Raw genomic sequence first — 8,324 nt, 5'->3', positions numbered from 1 at the left:
TGTGGTCTTCTTCTCAGAATAACATTTTGAAATGCACAAAATGAAATACCTACGGTTGCAGAGGAAACCCATCCTCGTGCAAAGCAGTTACCAAAATACAAACGAAAAAATGGGTGGGATATTAATAACCACATTTCCTCTCTAACCGCTGATGCCAGCTTCCTGGTGGTGAGCACAGCCTCACTGTCGGGGGTCCCAGAAAGTCACTGACGAAGAACCCCCCCTGCCACCATTCTGCAGGCAGCAGAATCGCCTCCATCCATAAACGAAGAGGATGGCCAATTTCCATTTGAGGTGAGCAACACGGAGATGGACATGTTTCTCGTCCCAGTACATATGCCCCTGGGTTTTCCCCTGAGCCCTGGTGGGCGTGCGGGCCGGGGTTCAGGCCCTGCAGGCCCAGTGGTTTGGAGACAGCCTTGTTGCTGTCAGGCAGGACAGGGGAACTTTGCCGGCAGAGGCCCGAGAATAAATACCGTAGGCTTTGTGGCCGTGAGGTCTCTGGAAGCAGCGTGGCTCTGTGGTGGCATGAAAGCAAACCCGTTAGTTATTAGTTACTGTGTTCAAATAAAGCCTCATTTATGGACGCTGACATCCGAATTTCATATATTTTTCACATGGCGCAAATTATGACTCTTCCTTTGATTCTGCCCCCACCCCACAATCATTAAAAAAATGCAAAAACCATTCTTAGCTAAAGGGCCATACAGAAACAGGCTGTGGGCTACATCAGAACCTCCCAGAGGGCTTCTTTAAACTCACAGCGCTGTGAGTTCTGATTCATCTGGCCAGTGGCAGCCCCCAAATGTGCATTTCTAACAAGTTCCCTCACCTTGAGAACTGCTGTTATTCTGCCTGGGGGATGGAGCCCCGGAGGTTTGTGTGTTGACCCCCTGCCCTGGCTGTCTCATATGGTTATAACCCATCCCGGGTGTGAGTTTAGGTGGCCGGTGTTCCCTACAGAGGTGTCGAGCCGAGGTAGCCCCTCTCTGATGTAGGAGAGGAAAAAGATTGTTTTCCCGTCTATCCTCCTAGGTCCTTCAGCTGGTACCCTGCAAAGTGGGCTGACAAAAGACAGATGAAGGGAGAAACAAGCAGAAGTTTATCAACATATCCATAGCACATACACATGGGGGAACTCAGCGATGAGTGGCGGACAAGGATGGTTAGAGCTTAGAATCTCAACAATGCTTTGCAGATGAGGAAACTGAGGTTCAAGGAAAAGAAGGAGTGGGCCGGCCTCTCAGTGCTCAAGCCAGATCTCTGCACCTCATTTTTGATGCACCCTTTCTCTCCCTCACCTCCCACTCTAGAGCAATACCCTGACCTTTTAACTTTTAAAAATTTGTTTTCAGCCCCAATACGTTTCTCCATCCCGCTGCCACCACCCGGTCCAGGCCACTGTCATCACTGACTTGGATGACTGCAGTTATCTCCTCTCTGGTCCCCTGGGCCCCCTCGCCCTTCTCTACCTGCACAAAACTTTTAGAGTCCCCTGGGTTTTGGTTCTGGGTGACCTGGGCTCCCTGACCCTGATGGGTCCACTGGGGTACTGCACGAAGGCTTCTCCAGCAGGCAGAGAGCTTGGCTGGACCAAAAGGAGCACACCAGTTGCCTGGATCCTGGCACCATCCTCTCTGAGTGACCTGCCAGCCCCAGACCCTCCTTGAAACCTCAGTTTCTGACACATGAGGAATGATGCTCTCTGAGGCCCTGAGTCAGGCCCGCATGCTGAAGGGCTCTTCCTTTCCCTTCCTGGATCAATGCTCCTTCAGTGCTGAGGCCTGGGACTGTTCTTATTCCCTAGTGAGGTGCAGTGCAGAAAGTGAGCTGGAGCTTGGAGACCACAGCTCTGGGCCAGGGCAGGGCCCGAGGTTGTGTACTGTACAACCCCAGGGTGCCATTCACAACCTACTCAACCATGCGCAGCAATGGCAACCGCTGAGGCCTCTTGCCTCTCCTTGCTGCCTGCGGGCTCCGTGGGGAGGGATCCACAGCATGTGTGGAAAGTGGTTTGGGATGCCCGGGGCCCAGATGGGAGCTGCTACTGCAGACACCGACATTTTTTTGTGAACCTACTGGCTAGCTGGAAAGTGTTTGAAAGGGTGGGGTGGCCTCATTCCAACACACACACATAACCACATACAGACCCACACATACACATGCACACACACCTAAAATGTACACAAACGCATGCACTAAACACACACAACAGTGTACGTCGTATTACACAGTAGTGCAAAAGAGCAGCCCCTGATGTGTGCACCAACGTGAAGGGGCCTCACAGTCACAGATGGAGACTTGCTCGAGTTCTAGGATAGACATGAGTCTGTGGGGATAGAAGTCAGGCTGGGGGTTGCCTGTGGGAGCAGCTGGGCCAGTAACTGAGTGTTGGGGGTAGAACTTGGCGGATTTGGGCTCAGAGAACAGGCAGCACCTGGATCTGGAGGGACGGCCCGACAAGGAGAGGTGTTGGGTCCATGTATCCTGCCCAGCAGAGAGCAGGTTTTTATCAATATATGCGTCACACACACACACGCGACAACTCAGTGAGGAAAAAAGATAGATATATATGTATATAGATAGACAGAAAAAGCAGAGACAGATAAAGTGACAGAACAAAAAACATGCAGCCTGATAGATGGACAAAGAGATAGAATCAGAAGGACGGACACATAAACAGATATATTAACAAAAAGACAGAAAGGCAGATGGACAACACATAGAGAAAGACAGGCAGGAATATGGATCGAGAGACACAGGTGGACTAACAGATAAGTGAGGCAGACAGTAAAACAGTTGGACAGGTAGACATGTACACACACATCTGTACATAGAGTCATACACACACAGATGTAGATACAGAGAGAGATGCACAGCCAGTGGAACAGAGGGCCAGACAGCATTTTTTTCTCTTTTTTTTTTCTGCCTTTGAATAGAGGTCCTCTACTGGGGCCTCTAGGGACGAGGTGCTGTGTGGGGCACGGGGCCTGAGAAAGCCACTCCCACAAGGGGCGGCGCCATTCTGAGCTTACTGTTAGCTGGAAGCCTTGGATTCTGGGTGAAACGTTTTGATGACTCCGAATGCTGTGAAGGGCAAAATGATGTAGATCTGACATCTCGTATGGGATCAGAATGCTTTCTGCTCTTTGAATATTTGACTAAGGATATACATCAAGAATTGTCATATTTTTATTTTATTTGTGCTTGTTTTGTGTTTAAGAGGAAACATCCAGGAAAATTCTACCCTGCAACCTTTTTCCTGGAATGCATCTACTGGAACCAGCAGAGGGCAGGAAATCATTAGTCACTAGATGGTGTTGCTTGGTCTGTGGACAGTAAACTCAAGGTTTTCTCGTGTCTTTGCTTCTTGAGCACTTGGTTAATGAACTCCAGGACCTGTGCACACCCATCCACCCTTAATGAATGTGCCGAGTCGTCAGTATTTATAGCACTCAGAATTTGTGCTCTTTCTCAGCAATGAGATATCAGAGGACACAGCTGTTCTTCAAAGCAGGGTGGAAAATCAACGAATATCCACTCAGTATTAACTTTATGGGTGGTCCAATGGGGTTATATTGGATAGAATAAATAACAACCCAGAATGAATATACTACTGAGAACACCAACTTTAAGCTTATTCTTTGTCCTTTATATTGCATTATTTACTAAATTCTGCATTCACAGAAATAAGTTGGCTGTTCAGAAAGAACGACTTTCGGAAGATAAGGAATCAAAGTGTATCTGAGCCCGTTACAATCGACGACCCCCCAGCAATGTGGTCTCTTCATCCAATTGCTGGCAACAATTAGACATGTACTCATCAGTATTTACAGGTGACCCCTCGCGCCTCCACCACCCCCCACCCCGTCACCTCTAATGTAATTTGCAATTATAAATGCATCCTTAAGTTTTTACGGCTTTGGAATAAGTAGGGATAGGCTGATCTTATCATACGAATAAGATCAAGCATGTTTCTCTTTGAACATGGAAATTATGAAACAGAAGTATTCCCATTAAAATTAGCTTAGAGTCAATAAAGTCTGCTGGAATACTGATGAATGTGAAGAGTTAAGAAACAAAGAGAAGGACTCAAGCTAGAACACCGAGCAGACAATACGGTGCTTCAGGTAAAGGAAGGCCCTCTGTGCCCTCTTAATGAACGTCACCCTGTCCCAAAACTAGCCACACTTGTATTCTCTACTGGGCTTTGCCAGTTTCTGGACCTCCAAGCAATGCAAACACACATTAGGTACTTTTTTATATCGAGCTTTTCCACTCAAGGTTACGTCTGTGAAAGTCATCCATATTATTTCATGCAGCAATCATTCATTTCATCATTGCTATGCACTATTGTTTGAATATATCAAAATATATGTATCTGTTTGATTACTGGCATAAAATGTTTAATTGTCTAATTTTTCTAGCTTTTGTGTACTTGCACGTCTTTTCGTGGGCATAAGCCATAATCTCTGCCGGGCTGTGTCAGAGGGGGTATGTATGAATGCTCAGCTGTATAGATACTGCCAAGCAGTTTTCCAAAGTTGTACTAATTTACACTCCCATCAGCAATGCTTATCTTGCCAGTTTTAAAATATTTTATTTAGTCTGTTTAATTTTAGTCATTCTGATGTGTGTGCTGTATATGACATATTCGTTTGAATTTCCTGAACAGTAATGCTGTAGAATTGGCTGTCCGAGGCTTCTTAGCCATTTGGATATCATCTTTTCTTAAGGGCTTGTTCAAACTTTTGATTATTTTTAATTGGGCTCTCTTTAAAAAGAAAATTGATCTGTAGCAGTTCTTTAGACGTTCTGGGTATGAATCCGTTATGGGATAAATGCATTGCAAATACATCGTTCCCATTTGTGTCTATTGTTTTTACTTAAAGTTCTTAATTTTAACAAAGTCCAATTTAGCAATCTTTTACTTTATGGTTATTTCATTTTTTGGGTCCCATTTGAGAACGCTTTTCTGACACCAAATTCACAGATGCTGTAACAGAAAGAAGACGCACTCCTGTGTTTTCTTCGAGACCCTCTGTAATCCCACCTTTCGCCTGGGCAGGACCTTCTCCAAGGTCTGCGTCCCGGCTCTGAGTAGCCCTCTGCCTGCCCAGCCACAGAGGTCTCAGCGCAGCCAGGTGACGGCCCTTCCCCAAGGGCATGGGCTCTGCGAGCCCGGAGCCCTGTCCTTTGTTCCTGCGGCCTCGCGGGCGGTGCCAGCTCCCCGAGTGGGGTCTTTCTTGTCTCGGGTCCCCCCTGCGTGCTTCTCCAGCTCCCTACGTGCACTGGTCTCTGTTAGACTAACTGGTATGGTTTCTGTTTTCCCAACTGGACAATGACGAAATGATTACCAACCTGGAAAATGTAAACTAAAGCTACTTCCAGTGCTTGTTACCTGTCTGATGGGTAACAACTGAGAAGATCAGCAATATCCCGGGGTGGTCAAACCATGGGTAAATATATATACTTCTATGCTATTTTGAGTACATATGAGTGCTATTTTTTGAGGAGCCGTTCGGCGGTACATAGTCATATTACAATGTGTATGGATTTGACCAGTAAATTTTCCTTCATGCCACCCCTGCCTCTAGAGAAAGATGCTCACCTGAGTAGGAAGACTCTTCCTGGCATGATCACCTACATGTGGTTTGGATGTAAATCGTCATAACAGGACAGTTGTCAAACTGGCACCTCTGCTGTACAACATGAGGTGAATCTGTACGGACCGAACAGGGCAGATAGGGTATGAAAGTGTTGATCTGTACAGAGAAGCATCTGGTATAATTGTATAAAATTATGGCCCACAAATTATCTTGTCCTGCTGAGAGTTCCAGGCACTAACCGCTCAGTTCAGTAGATGAGCGCTGCCCTAGGTCATCTGATGTTTGTAGGGGATTGGGGCTCTCGTGGGGATGCTGCTGGACCAGGGGACCACCCAGCTGTGTGGCCCCTGCAGCACGGCCACTGGCCAAGCCCATAAATTCAATACTGCTCAAAATCTTTCCTTGGTTGTTCTGGTCATCCTGATCATGCCGTGAGCAAGTATGTCCCCGGGTAGTCTGAGGGCTGGGACACAGGATATAAGGAGCCTGCTGAAGGCCCAGCAGGCAGTGCACAGCGGCCTCCGTGGACAGCTGGCAACACGGAGAAGTTTGCCTCCCAGGGTGGCTGCCCCTGCTGCTGCTCCTGTGATTATGTCATTTTACAGAGCAAAGGGATTTTGCGGATGTAACTAAAGTTCCTAATCAATGACCTTTGGAGAGATAAGACCCCAGTGGGCCTAATCTAATCACACGAGCCCTTGCGAACTGACTGCTGTCTCTGGCTACAGGCACAAGGGCAAGTCCGGAGCGCCAGGAGCTCAGCTGAGAGGGAACTGAGCTGTTAGGTGTAAGCGATTAAAGCCACAAGCCACAAATGGAAGTGCTAAAGCTTTAATCACTTACTGTGATGAACGATGCAAGCATCTACAGCTGTTCCATTTTCCCCCAGGAAATGGTGCGCCTGTTGAGGGCTATGCAGAGCAGAGCCTCGTAGGGGTCGTCTTACCGCAGGGGGAGGCCCAGCAAAAGGCTCTGTCGGTTCTACGGACCCAAGGATGAGGGTGGGTGTGAGGGGGTGGGCTCAGAGTGGAAACGTTCTGGGTACCAAGTCAGAGTGGGGAAAGTGCCTTCAAGTGCCAAGGCTTCAGATAAAGGGACCTGGAAATGGAGGTGCTGGGGCTGGAAATGGAGGTGCTGGGCCTAGAAATGTACATCTGTGAAGAGCACTGCCGGCCAGGGGGCCTGAGTCCTTGACTGTGTAGGGGAGCAAAATCTGTCATCCCAAAATGTATCTCTCTGGCATGAGGATTCATTTAGGCTGATTATTTTAAGAAACAGAAGACTCAGGAAGTGTTTTTTTTTTATTTTTTTAATTTTTTTTTTTACCTCCCTCTTAGCTGCCTGTAGAATTTAGATAAAGGGTCTGTTCCTGGAACAGAGCTGTCACCACAGAAATCTGCAAAGAACTTGGGTTATGTGTGGCGGGGAAACTCAGCAGAGCCTGGAGACCAGAGTCCAGTCTGCGTCCCACTGTGTCTGCAGGGCCCAGGAAGCGGTGATTTACCAAACATCTGCTTTTCTGTCACCAGGTGAACTGTCTGCATTCCCTTTGAAGCCCCACATCCCTACCCGACATCCTCTATGGTCTTTAGCTGAAGATGGTATTTAAGGTGAAGGTTTGGCCATTGACGAGTTACTCAGTTTCCCTGGGTCTCTCCCATGTACACATGTCATTAAACTTCGTTTGATTTTCTCTTGTTAATCTGCCTCATGTCAATTTAATTCTTATACCAACCAGAAGAATCTAGAAGCGTAAAGGAAAATCTTCCTCCTGGACAGCTATTTCATTATATTTATATATATATATATATATATATGTATCGATACATATCTCACATTTTCTTTATCCACTCATCCATCGACGGACACGGGTTGTTTCCATATCTTGGCTTTTGCGAGTAACGCAGCCATGAACATGGGGCACAGATATCTCTTTGAGATACTGATTTCATTTCCTTTGGATATATACCCGGAAGTGGCATTGCTGGGTCATATGGTAGGTCTATTTCTAATTTTTAAAGGTAACTTCCTACTGTTTTCCACAGTGGCTTCACCAATTTACACTTCCACCAGCAGTGCATAGGAGTTCCCTTTTCTTCCAAGTGAGCGTTTTCAATCTGGGGAGATCATCAGATGCCTCCACAAAACCTCCCTGCTGGTTCCTTCTGGGTCTGAGTACCAGACTTCCCAGCATCGCTGCCTCGGAAGAGACCTGTGGGCAAGAGGGAGCTTGTTCTGCAGAGAGAAGCAAAGGCTGTGGGGATGAGGTGCAGGACCTGTGTGGGGAGGGGCAGAGAGACATCATCACCTCCTTCAGCTGCAGCTCCTCAAAGGGCCCTGGAGGGTGCAGACACGGCCTGGTGCTGTCTTGAGGGCCACATCTGAAGAGTCTGCCTCGAGGGGTTTACTCCATGCGGGTGGCTGGGGTCTCAGTGAAGTCTTGGGGGCACCGGCATCCATTGCAGGCCACTGGGAGAGCAGCCCCATGTCCCCCCTGCCCTGGGCCTATCTCCTCCATGCTGGTGGACACCCACCCTGGTCCCAGATGCACACCTACTCTGAAAACACCTGCTTCACATGCTTTCAAACTGGAAAACATCTGATTTGGACTTTCCTGGGTAAGTCAAAGTTCCTCTTTCATTTTTACCTACGTTAGCCATTATTTCAACGAAGCATGTCCCTTGTGGCTGGGGGACTGAGGTCTCTAAGAATAAA

This window comes from Mesoplodon densirostris, chromosome 18, assembly GCF_025265405.1.
Source record: "Mesoplodon densirostris isolate mMesDen1 chromosome 18, mMesDen1 primary haplotype, whole genome shotgun sequence".
NCBI lineage: Eukaryota > Metazoa > Chordata > Mammalia > Artiodactyla > Ziphiidae > Mesoplodon > Mesoplodon densirostris.
Note: the sequence above shows the minus strand (reverse complement) of the source record.